Source organism: Malaclemys terrapin, chromosome 5 (assembly GCF_027887155.1).
Source record: "Malaclemys terrapin pileata isolate rMalTer1 chromosome 5, rMalTer1.hap1, whole genome shotgun sequence".
NCBI classification, from domain to species: domain Eukaryota; kingdom Metazoa; phylum Chordata; order Testudines; family Emydidae; genus Malaclemys; species Malaclemys terrapin.
This window is the reverse complement of record NC_071509.1, coordinates 119049053-119069837: the sequence shown is the minus strand read 5'-3', so window position 1 is coordinate 119069837 and position 20785 is coordinate 119049053. Positions and strand designations below refer to the sequence as shown.

The following is a 20785-nucleotide window of genomic DNA, read 5'->3' as shown; positions in this document are numbered from 1 at the left end:
TGGAATTCCATTTCCACTATCATGAATTTCTGTGCAGCTCCCTGGTGTTCACACTTGGTCAATGAGATCAGGCAATTTAGTAAATGCAAATCAGTATTCCTATGAACATTGCAAAAGAAACTGGGAGGTAATGCAATGACAGACTTTTGGGTACCTTGGAGGATGAAAATACTCCTGACATTAAGGCAGGCAGAGAAGGAATGAGGAGATAACAGCTGGTCAGAAATAAGTATTGCAATCCCTTCCCCTAGCGGTACAGTGAGAAAGCTGGAATAGACCAGCATAAGTACAAGGAGAGCCAAAGGCCTGGTTACCATACCATTAGGATGCTGCTGTATAATACAAAATCGACAATGAATTGGAAGCTGCAGCAGCAGCAGCAAAGTAACCAGTGCTTTGGGCTAATAGTCTGGTATCACATCAGGGACAAAGCTTTATCTGTTTACAAGCTGTTTATATTTTCTGGTCTTCGCTTCAGTAGGGGATTAAGAAACAGATTTTTGGAAACTGGTCTCTTTCTATATATAGATTAGTCTTAGAATGCTCACCAAGACAACACCACAGTATAATCAAGCACATGTCTGAGCATGGTAAACTTAAGGAAACACAGGCTTGTTAGTTCAGAAGATGGTGTTCTTTATTTTGCTGAAGAACAACGCATTTAAGTGGGCCAGAGACTTTGGATAGTGGAAAAAGTCCATCTCTTGTTAAAATTTCTTTAAGAAAGCCTGGAAAAAATATGTTCTGTCATGATTGGCCATCATAATATTTAAATGAATGGAGTACCCACTAAAAGAACTGGCATACAACCTATAAAACATAATCTCCCCATCACTTAACATAATGGCATAGAGATTAACCCTGAAACTGTGAAAGAGAACCAGAATTTTCCTGACCATTAGAGCTGTGCAAAACTCAGATGTTTTGCTTTTCAGCCACTTGTGTTGGGAGAAGGGAGAGAGAAATTTGAAGAACTAAATTGTATTATTTAATGTTTACCCTGCCTTCATGGCATCCAAAAATACAATGGACCAGATTCAGCTCTGATCTCCAGTTACTTCAAAGGAGTCTCTTCCCAGTTACACCAGGGTTGAATTTGGCCCGCTACCCTTTAGTTAACAAAGTGTTCAAAAAGTAGATCCTAATGATAGGATATTAATAATAAAATGAACAATTATGGTAATGGGTACATAGAAATTATAAATTAGGTATAACTTCACTTAAGCCAATGGCACTGCACTCGTGACATGGCTGAATTTGCCCTATAGAACAAATAACTCAAAGCACCTTTAAAAAGTATTATCCCTTTTTTAAGGAGCAAGTAATCTGAGGCGCACAGCACTTATATGACTTGCCCAACGTTATGGTGTGAGTCAGTGAAGGAGACAGGAACTCTACTCAAGTCTCCTAAGTAATGATCAAAGTTTTACCACTGTGTGACAAATATCTTCTTACACAGTAGTTAAATCTCTGTAAGCATAGTGTTATCAGTCAAATGGCATTTAAATATTGAAAAACTGTTATCAAATCTCAGTCCAATCCTTATTTGAGAAAGGAAATTTGAGAACTAAGCATTCATATCATTTCCATAAAAGAGTTTTCAATCTATTTATTTTTAAATAATGTGCTGATATTGAATTGGAGCTGTTCAAGATATAGGCAGAATAAGAAGTTAAAATAGCTAATGTTTAAAAAAGCTGCAGCCATAATGGTACTTAAGGTCAAACAAATAATCATACTTAGTGAACATAAACCTAAGCTATCCAGTCTCCGGTGTTGAAACTTGCTGCCAAATGTCTTTGAATTGTGGTTTTATCACTGAAGTTCCAAGAGACGAAAAGCACTTTCAAGTGGAAAACAACTTTTACATTTTTCTTCCTCCATCATCCCCATGTGTGGACACAGCTGTGTTTGACACAAAATAAATCAATGCGCACACACACACACACACACACACACACACACACACACACACACCTCTTTTGCAAAGGAATTCACTTCTCTGGAGACATGTGGTTTTAAAAGATGTTTTGCCTCCACTGTAAGTAAAAGAGCCTTTAGGGAATGCTCTTAATGGCTTTCAGTGCATTGAAGTCTAACTTTCTTTTAACAGGTTTTTAACAGAAGCTCCCAAATATGCATTCAGTTTTAACACAGCAATTATTGTAGTTTAAATAAAGATTGGTTGGGTATCACAAACATTTACTGAAAGGTAATGTGGAGCCACAATAAATAGATTTATAGTCTCTTGGGGTACAATTCTCTTGGATTTGCATGGATTGCCTCTAGATGCACCTAGGGAGAACAAAATACTGGAGTGAAGATATACTGTGCACTTTCAGAACACCAACCCCAGCAGCAACATTCAGGGCTAGTATCACAATATCCAGGCCACCTGTTTCCTTCTCTTCTCTGCTGTCCTTCCCCCTCTCCCTCTATGACAGTAGCTCTGAGTGCTAGGGTAATGTGTGTAGGATGATTACAGTCATTCCCTTATAACTAACCAGATAACTGATTTTGTGCTGTAGCAGTAACTCCACCATAATCATGATTTTCAATAATTATTGTTCTAATGATGCAACTGTCTTAGTGTATTTGTATTAAAAGCATTTGAATACATAATTGTAATCAAAACGTTGAATTTTAATTATAAAATCTTGCATCTGTCAGAAAGAAACCAAAGACAAATGCTTATATTGTATTAATCATACAAAATACAACAGGTTCCACGAGATCACTTCTGTACCTCAAGAGCAGTTGAACATTTAGGCTCTGCTTTTGTATTATTTATGCAACACTTCATTTAGTCACACCCCTTCTAAACACATACCACTATCTGGAAATAATACCTATTATTTCAAGGAAATGAAGCCTGCAACTACAGTTATCTGAAATGTTGCACATCATAACTCTTTAAAATATCTGATCCACTCTATTTTCAACAGCAAGATAAAAACAAGCACAGTGAAGGAAGAAGGTGGGAGAGTTAGGAGATCCAAGCATTATCTAACACTTGTAGCTAATAGGCTCCTGCCTTTTTCTTGCAGCTTATCTGCAATATATGTCCAATGGGGAAACAGATGTCCAGTAAACAGATTGACAAAATATCTTGGAACAGCTAAAGTGGCGATGGTTTCAAACACACAACACTTCTCAAAACCACAACTTCTCTTCATTATCCAAAACAGAACAGATGGAACCTAAATGTGTATGTCTATTTATTTTGGTCCCACGATAACCTTGCAGTAAAAAGCAGTCTGCTCTTCTTGCCAGGTTACTTGTTTTCATTTGTCAGTTCTTATTTTGTGATTTTTCTTGTACTAGTCCTATACTGGTGTGGTTCCTTTATCTTCAATGGAAGTTCTACTCCTGATTTACACTGATATTCTCCGAAGTCCATCAAGATTTAGAGCCAAATCATTCTCTCATCAATGTGTACAAACCTTGTTATTACTCTTATGCTTATATAAGCTTAACAGTGTTGTTGTCCTTGAAAAGCATATGATTGGTCACAATTTTGGGATCCTTTGCTTGAGTAACTAGGGCGAGTTAAATCCATTCACTCAACACAATTTGTTCTTTAGCAGCAGGTGACAGGTATTCAATGTCTTGGATTCACCCGTCCCACTCCAGCACAGACTATGCTGCTGGATGAAAAGATAGACAGAGACTGTCGATGTTTTAACACAATGTCCCGGCCTCTACTATCTCTTCTAAAAGAGAGCAGACTTGTGGGCTCAGTGCCAGTTTCTCCCCGCCAAGGTCGAGGACAATAACAAGCTCTGTGCTCTTGCAGCCAAGTCATGCCAAATGGTAGCAGATGGTGTCTTCCCCACAGACCCTGTAGTCATTGCGCTGCAGTTGGCAGGCTGAAAAGATCACCCTCCCTCCCTGGGTAGTTTCCTTTCCCTCTGGCACACAGCACACTGGCTTAGGGTCTCTCACATTTTCCATAATTACCCTTGAAAGAAGCCTTTAAAGAGCAGAATCTGACTCTTGCCTTTTAGCTGCACACAATCAGTGCATGGGCTGAAGTGGAGGCTGCTCCCATAAATGTGCAGCCTACGAAGCAGAACACGAAAAGAGACCATCAGCTACTGTGTCTGGCTTGCTTCAACATACTCAGAGTTCCTTTCCTCCTCCCACAGAAAACATCATTCAGCTTTATGGACTATCAGGCACTGGAAAAGCTCCTTGGAGGATTTTTTTAAAAATCATCCCGTAAATTGCTCTTCAAAAACGTTATGGTTTTATTTTAAAGCCATGAGTCTGATTATTATTATTTTTGCAAGAAGATTAAAAAAAAAGTTTTAATGGGAAAATTATGAATAAGGTGTATGTAAGCAGGGCTTTGGAGCTGTGCTCTGGCTCCGCTCCAGCTCCAGACCCAGGCAAAAACCTGCAGCTCCACTGCTCCGGAGCTGCTCCACGCTACAGCTCCAGGCTCCGCTCCGAAGCCCTGTATGTAAGGATGTGATGGATCTAAAATACTTCCCCAGCACAGGGGGAAAGCCCTCCAGGTTTTGTGACTAGTTAAGTGTACCAATTTATGCACTGGACATTCATTTTAATTAACAAAGATTGAAATCTCTGGGCTTAATATCGCAAGCCCTTATGCAACATGGAGAGAAGATACAAGAATATCCTCACCTGCACACAAATGCCTAGCAGGTGCACAGCCTGTAACTGTCCTATGCAGCGAATAGCATCCCATGATCAGCACCAAGAATCACCTCTTGCATGGATGGACAGCACTTAAAAGGCTGGTATTGAGAGACTGAGGGCTGGGGGGGAGGTCGATGTAAGATACACAACTTCAGCTACGGGAATAGCGTAGCTGAAGTCGACGTATCTTATTTCGACTTACCTCGGGTCCTCATGGTATGGGATCGACGGCTGCAGCTCCCCTGTCGACTCTGCTACCGCCACTCATCCTGGTGGAGTTCCGGAGTCAATGGGAGCTCATTCGGCGATCGATATATCGTGTCTAGGCTCCCAGTCACTGTGGGTGACCCCCAGAGCTCCCAGCCTCCACGGGTGGGCAGGGGGAACCCCAGCACTCTCAGCAAGATTGAAAGGGTGAAAAAGGCTGACAATACTTAAAATAATGACTGACATTCCTGTGCTACTGGTGCTGTTAGGGAGAGACCTGAGGATGGAAGACTGAATGCAGCACCGCTGGGTGGAGGCCAGAGAACTTTGGTGCCTCCTAGGGTGTGATGCCCTAAGCAGCCAGCTATCAGGACTATGCATAAAGTCACCACTATTAAGGTACCATAGCGCCAATACAGTGACAAAATAGACTACAAACTAAACACAGTCGTTAAAAGTCAGGGGGGAAATTTGAAGCCAACTTCTATTCCCACACCACTCATACACTAATGACCACCCCAAGGTAACAAACTTTATCATCAAAGGTAAGCCCTTTGGGTCACAAACACTGGGTAAATAATCCATTGGTCCAAACTAATCTAGTGGGTGCTGCCATCTTGAATATCCTTATCCTTGAATCTCGAGCATGACACATGCTAATTGGCACACTAATAGCATGTGTATTACCATTCCCTGAAGCTCAGCACAAACTTCCTGGAGTGCTAAAAGGAAGAGCAGAGGATGGAACTCATGAGTTCTGGGTTCTAGTCCCAGTTCTGCCACTGACCTATCGTCTGATCTCATGCTACTCATTTAGCCTCACTTTCCTCCTCTATAAACTGGGAAACCACTATTTACTCAATACGGCAGGTATTAGGCTTTTAATGAATTGTCAGTTATTAAACACTGAGGCTCTTGATTGAATCCTATATAATATTATAAAATCAAAGAATATTATTTTGAAGGACAGACAAACATCAAAATAGGGAGTCCAAGTAGGTAACCAGGGTATTTAGATAGTTTGGGACATCTGTAGAAACTACAGCATGCACACACTTTAACCTACAGCACTATTTTTTTGCTTAATATAATAAAATTTGATGAAACCTTGGTTAATTCATTTAGCAGCTGGAATCGGAAAGACTTAGACATGCAAATATAGAACTAGCAGACAAATTTGAATATGCATAAAAACTGCACACACTAATTTGAATTAACCAGCCCCAGGTTCTGCAAAAAGATATAGTTAGTGTAATAATAAATCACCATTATTGTTAGTAACTGGGGCTTTTAAGAAAATATATTTACCAGAATCCCCAAATGACCTCCACCTCTGGTTCTCCCACTGCCTCCTATTTCAGCTGAATCAGTTTTTGGAATATAAACTCTGTAGTGAAGGGATTGTCTACATTGTGCATTATACGATGCCAAGCATATTGCTGGCATGCAACAATACATAGTCATAATCATAAACAGACTATCCAGCAGGAAAGTGCATCTGTTTATAACTTCATGGGTGTTCATGATCCTCACCACAAGAGGGCCAGGGCTTAAGCTGAAAACAAAGAATGCTAGTAACAAACAAATTACTGCACCACATACTTAACAGAGCATAATATACAGGTCACAGGAGCCCTGCCATGATGTATGTTTTTTTGAGGTGCCTAAGAGGAGATGCTCTTTCTTCACAAGTGATTCAGCTCTTGAGTGCACTCACTGGTTGGTGTACATCTGACTGAACCAGCTCCCCTCTGGCTCCAGCACACATATGCTGTACAGACTGGGCTTCCTCTTCTGGACTTTCATAAAACTTAAAGCTGGCAATGACAAAAGAGAACCTGGCACACTCATCAACTCCAAGTTATGATGAAAAGGTTGCCACAGCAGCAAGGTCAGTACTTCATTCCAAACCTCGTCCGCAGATCCTAGAGACTACAGCAGTATGGGCATTAGCAACACTCAGAATTAGATAGATTTTAGCTATCGATTGTCCCTTCTTACCAACAGTTAGGCTGGGTCTATTCTACAAACTTTTGCCAGCATAACTATGTCACTCAGAGGGTGAGGTATGATCCTTGACCAACACAGCTGTTCTGGCAAAAGCCCTAGTATAGACAGTTACACCAGCAAAAAACAAACAAAAACCACAGCTGTTGTTACTATTGTATTACCATAGACCAGGACTCCATTATCCTAGGCACTGTTCTAACACAGAACAAAATGATGTATTTTGCTCCGGAGAGGGCGGGGGGGGGGGGGGCAGGGGAAGGACTGGAATAAGCTATACTAGCATGTAGAAGAGTAGACTTACAGCTGACGCACTCCCTCGTGGTGGGGCATGGCATAGCAGCTCTTTCCCATCTAGCACTCCCCAGCAATGTTTGCTCCAGTCCCACAGTGGTCGGCCTCTTTTTTGTGACTTGGTTTCCAGACAGGTCATGTTTAGTTCCACCTCTGCTGGGGCAACAGAAAGTCCGACAAAAAAATCCCAAGGGTACAAACTCTCCATCCAAGCTGCTACCCTCAATTCTGGGTCCAGTGGTCTGTCTAGCCTTTTTTCAGGGCTTCCAGGGGCCCATATCTCCTTTTCAGGGGCTTCACTCAACCTTAGCATTGACTGGTAAGGGAACCCAGGCCTGCCCTCTATGCTAGCTTCCAGTACAGGGCTCCCCATGACAGGCAGCCAAGTTCACTCCACCAGACTCCTTGTTTCCACTTCTCTGGACTTCTTCCTACCAAGCCTTTCTCTGGGCTTTCTCCGTGCCCTGCCAGAGCCCTCTTGTGCCTCCTTACAGGTCTCTTCACTCCTACTATCAGGAAACTAACTGCAGAGTTCCTCCTCTCCCTGCAGCCCCCTTCCACTCCAAACTTTCTTTGTTTAGCACCCACCCAGCCAGTCCCCAGCTGGGTTTCATCATTAATTAGGCCTGGCCTACCCTCCAGTGCAACCAGGTGGGCTAACTGAGCTCTCTGACTGCTGTTAACCCTGCACAAGACAAACCACAGCGTTGCCAGTATAAACTGTGTCCATGCTAGAAGTGCTTTACTGGTATCGTTATATTGCCAAGGTGCTCCTAGTGTAGACCTGGCCTTAGATTTGTTTATGTGCTATCCCAGCTCCATAAAGTGACTCTAGCAAAATTCCTGCTTGGGCTTTTAAAGGCGCAGCTGTCATTCTCCTCAGAAGTCTTGTACAGCATCCAGCCATCAGATACTACAGCAAGTGTGCCACAGAAAAGCCTATGAAGGAGCTGAACATATAAATGAATAGTGATGGTATTTACTTCTCCATTAAAAAAAAAAAAAAAAAAAAGAGAGAGACCTGATTGTGGATATGACAGGAATATTCAAACGGTGGGGAAAAAATAGAAATAGTAGTCATCTGCTTCTAAAATAATTGGCAGAGAATTATACAATGAACATTTTGACCTTAGCTGTAGGTAACTGGGTGAGTAGCAGCAAAAGGTGTTAAAGAAGATACAGTTATAGGAAACTTTAAAGCAACTGTGCAGTACTCTATCCTGTGCAACGTTCTGTCATTTGGAAAAGCTGCCCGAGAAGTACAAAGAATTATTTCAAAAGGAAGTACGAGAAAGCTAAGAACATTCAGAGTTTTTTGGTTTATTTTTCACATCTATTTAAATTAGACTCGTAGCCGAGGAATAGTGCTTATTAAGCAAACTCTTATTTTTCTAAGTTATACAGAACATACATTTTATATATAAGTCCCCCACACACCCTACACACACAGAATTCAAATATGGTGTGGTTTTATTCATGTAAATTTGGGCACATTATTAGCACATTATTCATAAAAGTTATGCATGTGATCCTAAAGAAGAGATGATATAATTGTAATACCATACTATTCTATATTCTGAATACACCATATATGTCACAGGGAAACTATTTTAGGAATGTTTTAGAATTTTTTTTTTTAAGTTATTGGACCTATTTTTGCATCCTCTCCCTGAAAAGGCAAATGACTTAGTTACCATCAGGGCTCAGGAGCAACTGATATCCCCTAAAAATGAACTAAAATAGCTTGTTTATTTCTAAAAATACAATGCTTAAAAATCTGATATGTCAGGCCCTCTGTGATCGGGGCGGCTCTAGCTTTTTTGCTGCCCCAAGCATGGCAGGCAGGCTGCCTGAAGGAGGTCCCCGGTCCCACGGATTCGGCGTACCTGCCGTCGAATTGCCACCGAATCCGTGGGACTGGAGGACCTCCCGCAGGCATGCCGCTGAAGACAGCCTGCCTGCCGCCCTCGCAGGCACCAGCAGGGCGCCCCCCGCGGCTTGCCACCCCAGGCACGTGCTTGGAGCACTGGTGCCTGGAGCCACCACTGTCTGTGATAGAAGTGAGTGCCAAGGTTCATCAGAAAGCTGGAATCTCTCAGTACTTTTAAGATCCAGTATCTAACTATGCAGGTTAATAGACTTTAGAGTTTGTGACCATTGCATATATAAACACAGCTCTACTAGCCCATTGCTTAATTTTGCCAATCCTGGCACTCAAGCATATGTGATATTGGGAGGGGGGAATTCCACACTTGGGACAGTAGGAGGAAATATTTCTGGGGCATTTTTAATCACATCGCTCTGATTTATCACATGGCAATCACCTCCACAAATATTCCTAATAGCTAATCTATTGATACATAGAAATTTCTGGAATACTGCTACCACAATATTTGATTTAACAGAGCACCATCTACCCAAGAAACGCAATGCATTTTACATCAATTTTTATAGAGGAGGAAACTGAAGCACAGAGGCTATAAGTGACTTGTACAAGGTCACACAAAGAATCACTGCTAATGCTGGGAAGAAAAGCAGGTTTCCTGAAAGCAGAGCACTTCCCAGTCCTGAACAGCACATAGCTGCAATAAACACAACAAAATGGCTAAACCTGAAGCTCAGAGTACTGATCTGCAGGGATCAGCATCTGGAAATATCATAGACTTTGGTACAAGGGTAACACTGTGTGAACCAGAATTGTAACTACGTTGTTTTCTTTTTTTAAATAAACCTTTATTTTCACTTGAACACTGGAGGAGGCAAGCTTAGTATGGGAATCGCAAATATTTGCATGTCATAATGACTTCTGGTCAAGATGGAAGAGAGTTCATGAGACCTCGGCTTTAACCTTGTGAGAAACAAGCAGCAGAGTCTGTACTCTCTTCATTTTCTTGGCTCACTGACCCTACAGTGCTCTGGGAGCTTTGATCTCATTTTAAAAAGTGGCACTTTTGATTTGTTACACCATTTCCTTGGAAGAATTAAACTTACTCTGTGTGTGTGTGTGTGTGTGTGTGTGTGTGTGTTCGTGCACATAAAACAATAAAAATAAAGCGGTGCTCCATCTCCCAAATAAATAAGACATATTCACTCTGGTAATAAGTTGAACAGCAATGACTAGGAGAGTTGCAGTACAAGAATGGTAGTTGGGGCTCTGATGCAAAGTGACACTGAGAAAGTTTGCACTGAGATATCTGTATGCAATAAAGCTGGTATCCAGTTAATTAAACAGCCTCCTTGCTCAGTGCACTAGATATCACAGGCGCAATTAGTTCACTTGGTAGTATCACCAATGCCCTTGAGGTTTTGTGCTCCTGACGACTAATGAAGAGGCACTGCTGGTTGTCAGCATGTACAGGGGGAGGCATTCATCTTTTTGGCAGCAGCAATTAAATCCACCAGGGTCTCCTGCTTCATATCAGGCTGAGATAGGAATCAGTGTAGGGAATGAGTTAAAACAGCAGGCCATTTTAACACTTAGTCATCAGGTTTCATAGCATGTGGGGAAAGGAGTCGGTAACATGCTAAACATGCTTCAGCATCTACAGTTATCCCAGGGTGAGGAGAACAGAATATTTGTAGGATGGTAAATGTGGCGAGAGTACAGAAATGCATTTTTGCACATTATATAAAGGTTTTTCTTGTCAACAGAGCAGGGAAAGCTCTGTGTTTGCACAGAAGTGAGATTTCCTGCCTAAGACAAGAAAAGCCAGTTTGCTTCGAGCCGCATTCCCAACACTCCAGTAACATTTTGGGTAACCCACCAACAGACTAGTAGTATGTATGGATATCATTGCATCTGACATGGCAATTACTCATGAGAAGATTTAGCCAGGGAATTCTAGTCTCTGATTTCACCGAAGAAGGGGAGCCTCATGGAAAGAAAACAGCTTTTGTTCCAAACGTCAGAGTTCAGAAACCCTCTCAAAATATCCCCTCTCGGATAAGTCAGGCTGAGTTGCAGCAAATACATTGCAATGTCTCACATATCCTGAAATCAACGCTCCCAGTTTGTGTGTCTCATTTTAGAACCAAACTCTAAGTTCCACCCCCATCCATTTAGTATTGCAAATTAATGATGCCAAAAGAGAAGACTCATGAAACGGAGGTTTCAGAAAATCTTGATGACTAAAGAAATGAATCTTGCACCTATGTACGTTCTTCATTAACTTTCTTGTATTTTGGGCTTCTTTCCCCAAACACTGAGCTCCATCAACGTAACTTAATAAATAAATTGAAAATCATAATACTATAAATGGCTATTGCCAGCGGTGGCTCCAGGCAACAGCTCTCCAAGCGGCCTGCCGGTCCCTGCGAGGGCAGCAGTCAGGCAGCCTTCGGCGGAATGCCTGCGGGAGGTCCGCCAGTCCCGTGGCTTTGGCGGCAACTTGGCAGCGGGTACGCCGAAGCCGCGGGACCGGCGGACCTCCCGCAGGCGTGCCACCGAAGGCAGCCTGCCTGCCGTGCTTGGGGCGGCAAAAAAGCTAGAGTCACCCCGGGCTATTACACATTCCATCTGAAGAGCTCCACTTTTTCCTCACACATTAATGAATGAAGCCATTCTGCTCTCCTGTAAAGGTAAGTACTATTGTCCCCATTTTACAGATTGGCAAATTGTTGAAGAACAGACCAGTTAAAGAATTTTATGTTAGTTGTCAGAGGCCTGAGGGCCATTGAGTGATGCAAAGTGATTCATTTATTCGGCAATAAACATTTTCTATAATCTCAGTTTCATGGCTTTTCTCTTCTGATGGGGATAAAACATTCTCAGATTTGTACAACTAAATTGTGAAGTGTTTTGAGAATTTAGGGTGAAAAAAAAAAAAAGCCATAATCGCAGGTGCAAATCTTATTCTATTCGCTCTGTACTGTATCAGGTGCTTGAAAACCCAGGGCCAAATTTAGTGAGGACTTCAAAGGAAGCTAAACACTGCTTGTGCCAAGGGGAAAGAGGACCAGTTTCTGTGTTGCTATTTAAATACCTTTGCTTCCCATACAGCAACTGCTTGTCTCCTGCCACTTCAAAACTCATTTATAAATGCAGAAGTGATATTCTACTAAGTACAGATAGCAAAAGGGTGAGTGTGGCATGTACAGAGATATTAAAACTCACCTCAAGCCATAATGCAGATGGGAGATGGACCCAAGAAACCTAAAACTGACTTAAAAATAGAATGTTTTTTCCATGAAAAAGAGATTTTTAAAAGCAAGACAAAGATTTTTTTTTTAAACAGAATTCCTAAGAGGAGTGGAAGTAGAAAACATCAGTGGGAATAAGATAGTTTAATATTAACTTTTTTAATACAAAGGAGATTAAGAAGAAAGGCAGTACACTACCTGAAATCCCATCTGGCGTTTTCCACCTGAACAAGGTATCTTTAGAAACCTTCACCAACCAGATGGTGTGCAATTTAAAAAAAAAAAAAAAAGAAAGAGAGAAAGTCTAGGGGCACCTCCATCTATCCTGACTAATGAAAAAAATCATTTTGATAGATTTCAGAGTTCCAAGAATTAATCTTTCACACAATGGTGGAGATTTAATACCAGACCATGGGCTCTGGGGAACTGGTCCATGTACAGAGCCTGCACAAGTTTATAAAGTAAATTTAGCAATCTGATGGAGAGTATTTCACACTGTACTGAGAAAACCCAGCAGAATAGCCTCTTGAAGCAGCAAGGAGAGATTCAGACATGCCTGTAGGAGCAGCTGTCCAATCCTTGGAAAAATAATATAACACTACTTAGCATTTTTATAGCACCTTCCATATTAGTGTTTCAGAGTGTTTCGCAAACATTAATTCAATAAAATATTACTACATCCTTGGAAATTCTAATCTCCCATTTTACAGATAGGAAACATGAGGCACTGAACAGTTAAGTGACTTGCTCAAGGTCACAGTAAATCACCGTCAGACCCAAGATTAAAACACAGGTCTTTAGACCCCTGGTCTTGTGCTCTAATCACTAGACAAGGTTTCCCAAAGCATTCTATTGAAGTAGCCCTGTACGCTGTAGCAATACTATTGTAAGTTGTGGTATTCGGGAGCAGTACTGCACTATTTTAAATTCTGAAGCACATCTTACATTTTGGTTTACATCCAGTGAACCACAAAGATAACTAATTGTGTGGGATGATAAACACCGTCACCAGAATAAAACTGTTTCCTCAATATGTGCATGGATAGGAGCAGTTCCCTGAAAATGCTCATCCGAACTATAATGGGGATTTGTGTGTTTTTCTTCCACAGTGTGTTTTCTCCCAGAGTGCAGCCCTTAAGGTCTGACAGACTGCTCTTGAACATACAGAAGTGAACAATCCTTTAGATAATCATCATTCATGCCTCCTACCTTCTCCAGTTTTCACTGTGTGTTAAGAGCCCTGTGTTTACTGATGGATAGCAAGGCAGCCATGGCGCCTTGGGGACAGGAGATTAGCAGAAACCTATGTGCAGGAACAGGAACCTGGGTTGTAATACTGGATGTAGACATAAATAAATGTCGGTCCTCAAATATCTCAATTTCATACCAAACAAAATAAAGAAAATCCTGGCCAGTGGACGCTCATGATTCCCCAGCCCTCCAAGGAAACAAAACATGTAGGGGGAAGAATGTTGTTAATGAATAGCACACAGTTATGATGGAACAAACTTCCCCGGGTGATGCACTTGAGTCTGAATCTCACAACCTTTATAGAGTGCTGGAAGACACATCTATTTCCATCAGCATTTCCCAGACATACAGTACCAAATGACTCCTCATGTCAACCGTCAGTCACTTCTTATTGTAAGGAACTGGCTTAAAAGGAAAAGGGAGGAGAAATCTACCTTTCAGAGGTAATTTTGATGCACTGATAATGTTGTGAAGTGCTCAGATACCCAAGACGTTGTCTGTACTAGAATCACTTTCCTAAAATTTCCAATATCATAATAATGGCACTGGCCCTAATGGAATGAATGTGTAGTCCACACACCTCCTGGTTGTGGTGTTCTGTCCCATCTAGTGGCACTGAGACCACTTAGAGAGAGAGAGATCAAATGAGTCTGCTTTATAGCCTTAGCTCATGCGGTAGAGGCTCATGCTTTAAGCTCCAGAGGTCGCAGGTTCAATCCCGCCTGCCGATGACTGAGGTCTGTCGGTGTTACAAAAGCACACTGGGCACAGCTTTTTAACAGCCATGTAATCCAGAGTGGGGTTTTTAAAATGCCAGCAGCTTCTCTACACTAGTACTTCTGTTGTGGCTGTCACTAGGAGGAGTTACATCATGGTAGCGGTGCGGAGGAAATTTTAGGGAACAAATATAGTTCAGCCATGAGTTTAAGGCAATGTTTGAAAAATGCTTTCAGATCCTTGAATGAAAGGTGCAATAGAAGTGCAATGTAGTTAGTAGTAGTATTACTAAAAGGGGTTGCAGTTTCAGACAGTCCTTATTTTGCTCACCCTTTGCTTCACTTTCATTCAAACAATTTTGACATCACAGTTTCTTGTATACTAGCAAACTACAAAATCAAATACACTGGACTATGGTATGATGCTCTCATTAAGTGATTTCTGAAGGAGAGAAAAGTTGATTATAAAGGTGAAAACTATATGCCGGTACATTTCAGTTTAAACACAGTTTTAATAAAATATTAATACCTAAGCTTTGAACAAGTAATCTTAGGGGTGTTAATTTGTCCAATGGAATTTCACATGCATTTGGTCCTGCACTCATATATTTTCTCAGACAAAGTTCTCATTGACTTCAGTAGGACATCTACCTGGATAATGACAGAGTAAAAACTGTGAAAGCTGTACTGAGACCTAAGGAGTTGGTCTATTATTTGCATTTACAGTACTGGACTTGTACCTTAAAGGTCCTGGGGAATGAGGGAATCATAAAGGAGCCATACAACTCACATTCTAAATGAATATAGTTCTTTAAATAAGTTCTCCTTCAGCTGTGCCTCCTCAGGAAACATGCATACAATATCATACGTACTCCATAGGGACACAAGTAACACATGAGTGGAATACCTTCTCACAGTGAAATACTAGAAAAGTGGTGAGCTGGCTTCCCAACACTTAGGCCAACCTGTGTAAATCATTTAGTGCTGCCATAAAGCAGGACCACCAGTTGCAAGATGAGGTTAACATAAATAACTGGGGACAGCGAGGGAAGAATAGTAGGCATTTCAAGTGTTGGATGCAAGACCATGATTCAGTGAATGATGAGGGAAGCACCACTCCTCCAAGACTATTTCCCTATCCTAAGCAACATCAGCTCTTTCATTTGAGAGGCAGTGTGTCCTAGTGGGTAGAGCACTGGACTGGGACTCAAGACCTCAGTTCTATATCCGGCTGTGCTACTAGCCTGCTGCGTGACTTTGGGCAAGTTACTTCATCTCTCAGTTTCCCCATCTGTAATATGAGCTAATGATACCTCCTTTGTACAGCACTTTGAAATCTACTGATGAAAAGCATGATAGAAGAACTGAATGTTTTATTATTTAAAAAAAACTTTAGTGCTAACAAGATACATAATGAAAATAAACAAACTCAATATTATGTGACTTTCATTTGACTTTTCTGACTCCTTGGTCTGTATTACATCTAATTTAAGGTCTGATCCTGCAAACACTTATTACCAAGCAAAAACCTACTTGAGGTAGTAGGCACTAAGCACTTTTTGTGAAAAAAACTTTTATTCTGATATCTGTACGAAGTGACATGTTCATACCTATGGTTGTATATATAACGGTAAATCAAAATAAATGCCTTAAAGTAGATGTTCAAAGAACTGCAATTCAAAACACAAAACCTTACATAAATCACCACCACAATCTGACGTCTTGTATTTTTTATGAGTCTAGCTATTTCAGTTCTATCCAAGAACTTACATTTTAATTTAATGCCTATTTGGGAACCATAACTGACAGCAAAACCCCAAAGAAGAGCTCTGTGTAACCTTGAAAGCTTGTCTCTCTCACCAACAGACCTTGGTCCAATAAAAGATATTACCTCATGCACCTGGTCTCTCTAATATCCTGGAACTAACATGGCTACAAGAACACTGCATACAGAAGAACCTGATGTTGTTCCGAGGGTGAAAGGTATTGCAAAAAGGCTCAAAGAACTCTTCTATGATACAGGTGGCCAACTGACTCCTGAGTAGAAAGGATCAGCACTTAAGTGGCTCATGGACCTTGTACAAGTCCCTCAGAGGACAATTTCACACTTCGGGTTTAAAAACAGGCCAACACATGAAGTATGAACAGAATGTTTTTAAATGCAAATAGAATGAATATATTTTTAATGACAGCGTCAGGCACAAGACATTCTCCACAAATGCATTTCTTTCATTCACCGTCAGACATTGTAATGTTCTAAGAATTATAATTTCAAATGATCACCCAACTCCCACTTGCATTCCCAAAATTGTTTGCATGTATTACCAACACACACACAAGCTTTAGTTCTGCCCACAGATCTGGTAGACAAAAAGAAGATTGTCACTGCTGTCTCGGTATTATAAATAAAATTACTTGAATTTGTAATGCACATGCAAAGGGAATAACATCAAGCTAAGACAGCGAATTTCAGTGCTGTATCATGTAACACAATGTTCAGTAAAATAAAATAAAATAAATCAGTCTATCCAACTAGATATTTTTGCTATGAAGCTATTTTCATGTATGAAAGTTATCGGGAGGAAAACACAGGCTTGACTACAATATATTTTTCCTTTGTTATACCCCATGAGTTCTATTCTTTTTCCAGCCTGCTACAACACTGGCTTTATAATGCGTCACTAAGAGGATAGAGTCAACAAATAGCTCAGTTTCAGAACACTGGCGACTGAGAATTGTCAGTGAATGCTCTCTCTAAGCAGTGGTTGTGACTGAACAGCAGTAATAATGTTAACTCTGTTTGCTTATTGCCCCATAGATGATATTTCTAAAAACCCTACAATCTTTTCAGATTGTGTGTTTCACTTTCAAAGTTGCCTACTATTCCTTTTGATCCTGATTTTAATTTGGGCTCTGAAAGACCAAATACATGGTACAAAGTGTGTGCATTCAACTTCAAGAAGGCAATATTTTAGGAATCGCATCAGAAATAGTGCTGAAGTGTGGAGTAACTGCAACTGCATATTTATTGAAGGAAAAGAGCAGTATACTAATGCCACTCGAACACTATCAAATTATAGTGGTCATCACTAAGGTCAGTAATAATCAACAGCAATCAGACAATGGTACCTGAAGCACTATAGTTTTCCCCCATACTTGGAACAGGAAATAACCACGGCAACTATGTGGCGTCTATTGGCCAATTTCAACTTTTTAGCGGCAACCATTGTATGTTATCACGGAAAACCTATCACTGTGTAGTTTGAGAGACTCCTATAATTGAACAGGGAGAACTTGAAAGTTTATAATTAATCAAACACATTAAAATTAGAGGATACAGGTATATGGGGGTGGGGAGGCAGTGGGCAGTGTTAATTAAAGACAATCGTGAACAATTGAGTTTTCTCCGCACATACGGTTTCTGTTTTAAGGTTTTGGTTTTGTCTCCATTTCTGATGCTGCACAAACCTATAAAAAAGAATATTTAAACTGCTGAAGATTGCAGTTCAGTTAGTAACTTTTCAATCCTGAAACCTGATTATGAAGCCTAAAAATAATTATAAGATATATTAATATAGTCACTTGTATACCTGGTTAATATTAATGTAATTTTTCTGTACACATTTTAAGTTTGATCTCAGAACACAAACAGGACATTAAGTAAAAAAATCTCTGTCTACAGAGTCACTGATATGAGCATGTGGCTACTCGATATGTGCAAATATCATCGGTGGAATAATTACCCCATTTCCTTTTTCAGTTTTAGTCAAATGTGATGAAGTAGGAAACATTTTTCAAATGCTGTATGTCAGATGGCATTATCATATGTATATTCACTTCACTCATAGGACATCATAAAGATTATGAAACTCAATCTTTTCTATACTTGTTTTTTGTCTTGTAGATCCTATACATAAACATCAACAGCAAAACTGTCCTAATTTGGTTATCCAATCCCATACTTAGCCAGCTAAAAAAACTGCCTGATTTTCCAAGAGGATGCGCATTTACAGCTTCCATTGAAGGCACCCAAGTTTGCCAAGTTCATCCCAGCTGTTTTTTGTTTTCTTGGCTGTAGAAAAAGATAGTACAATGAAATTGTACTTTGAGAACTCACGAGACAGATTGCTTTCTATGTTAGCACTGCCTGTTAGATATGTGATGGCAAGCATTCCAATTACAAACTACATTGCTCAGAGCTTTGTAACGTGGCCATGAAAGTTCATTCTAAGCTGAAACTTGGCATGTAAGATCTCAGCCTGGAAGTAAATAATTTATTTGCCAATGTTTCGGAAATCAGCAAGGAATTTTCAAACCATAGGAGAGGAACGTTTTTTTAAATTGTTAGCTAAAACATTGTTGTGCTCTGATAACTCAAACTCAGGATGAAACATGACATTTTTGTAGGCAGTCTATAATACAAATAATAAAATAAATAATAATAATAAATAATATGAAACTAAGTGACTGCATTGCTGTGGGTTTTTTAGAGGAAAAAGAGCCAGATCAGTATCTGTTTCATTAAAAGTGGTCAGTGTTAAAGAGCCCAAATCTGCAAAGGAATTGTCTCTAATACTACTTCAAAGCCTTCAAATCTTCCATAGTGCAAATTCTATAGAGCAAAAAGACAAAAAATAAACAAGAACAAGAAAGTTTAATAGGGAGAATTAGATACAGGTTTATTGCAGTTATTTTCCCTTGGGGAAACTAATAAAAAAATGCATCTGACTAACCTTTCCGCAGTTCAGCTGCATCAATTAACATTAGTCATAGATTCCTTCACTGGCCAGCTGAGCAGTGGCCTACAGCTGTCCCTACTGGTTTATAAAAGTGTTTTTGAGCTTACAGTTCCTTACATTTCAAATGTGGGGAAAAAAACATCCCAATGCCTTTGTGCCAAAGCTACATCAGACACCAAAAAGGCCCTAGAGCCAGTGTATGTTAATGGGAAGATTTAAGTGTCATAGGAGTCACAATATTTGGAGCATTAGCTTCAGCAAGGCCTCTTTACTAAGTTGTGCATACATGGTGTGATGGCAAGGGAGGCATCAGAGCCAGGGTAGGTTGTGGATAACCTGATTTAGCACTTCCTCTCGAAAGCATCTTACAGTGGAGCTTGCAGTGGGAATTAAAGCTGCTTCCCTCCAGCAGAAACTTCAGGGAGGGCAGACAGCAACAATAATAAATTACTTCCCATTATCTCCTCCTCAAGTGCTACTTACTTGTCCCCTCCTTGCACCATTGCTGTAGTATGAGTGCTCCCATGTATTTTAAAATAGCAACCATCACTACCATTACTTCAACCTATCTTTCCCGGTCAGCCTTGCCAGCCGGTAGAATTAGATTCTTCATTTATAATAGAACTCATTGAAAAAAAGATGACAATTTTGAGGAAAAAGTTTTTCCCCTTAAATTTTCAGTTTTTCAATTAAAAATTAGACTTTTGAAATCTATCTTCAGTAATTTTTCCTTAAACAGAGACTTTTGAGGGTTTTGTTTTCCTGTTTTACAAAAAAAAACCCACCAAAAATTAAAACTGTCCTTTAAAATGTTTGGTTAGAGCAAAAAGTCATTTTTTCAATGAATAATTGTTTATCAGTTGAAGCTGGTAAAAAAAAAAGTCTAATGTTTTATGTTAGTTTTCTAGTAGATGTTAGTAGATGTTAGTTTTCTAGTAGATCTTTTAGAAAAAAAAATCTAATCTTGATTTAAAAATCATCAGTAATGAAGAGTCCACCAGCACCCTTGATAAATTGTTCTAGTGATTAATTGCTCTCATTGTTAAAAATTCATGCCTTATTTTCTTCTGAATGTATCCTAGTTTCAGCTTCCAGCCATTGGATAGCGTTAGATTGAAAAGCCCATTATTAAATATGTATTCCCCATGTAAATACTTATAGACTGTAATCAAGTCACCCCTTAACCTTCTCTTTGTTAAAGCTAAATAGATTGAACTCTTTGAGTCTACCAACATGAGTTATGGCCTGAGCTGCTTCTGTGCTAAATGGCTTTCAATTTTTGCATGTTCTGTTCCACCGGGCATTCTGGGGCACATTAAACTCAGGCGTCATAAGAATTCAAAGAGAAGGTACTTGAGCTCAGTTCAGATGCATTTAGACCCCACAACTTTTTTTTTTTTTTTTTTTTTTTAAAGTGTGGAGGGAGAGTGAGTTGGAAGCCATGGAGAGGGATAACAGAGGGAAAATGGCAAGTTGCATCTAGTAAATAGCAGGGTGACTAGGGTTTGGGAAGGCAGAAACGCCAGTCAGCTCATGGGTGGAGTGAAGAATAGCACTCAATGACCAGGGAGGTGCTCCTTTACCAAACCAACCTCAACTTTTTTTAAAAGGGCCAGAACTGAGTTTCAAAACAATGGTACTTAATTGTGTAAGAGTAGGTTCATGCATCCCTAGTCACAATGAACGATACTTAATACTGCTAGCCATGCTAGCAGACAGCACTACACCAAACCGGCTGTTAAATCATTTTGCATTTATGGTACCACA

At 40.2% G+C, this 20785-nt stretch overlaps 1 protein-coding gene across 5 annotated transcripts in view; it reads right to left on the bottom strand.

Annotated features, from left to right (window-relative positions):
• The window catches only part of ARHGAP24 (Rho GTPase activating protein 24), a 337655-nt gene that overhangs the window by 186375 nt on the left and 130495 nt on the right, over nt 1–20785 (bottom strand). The window lies entirely within an intron of this gene.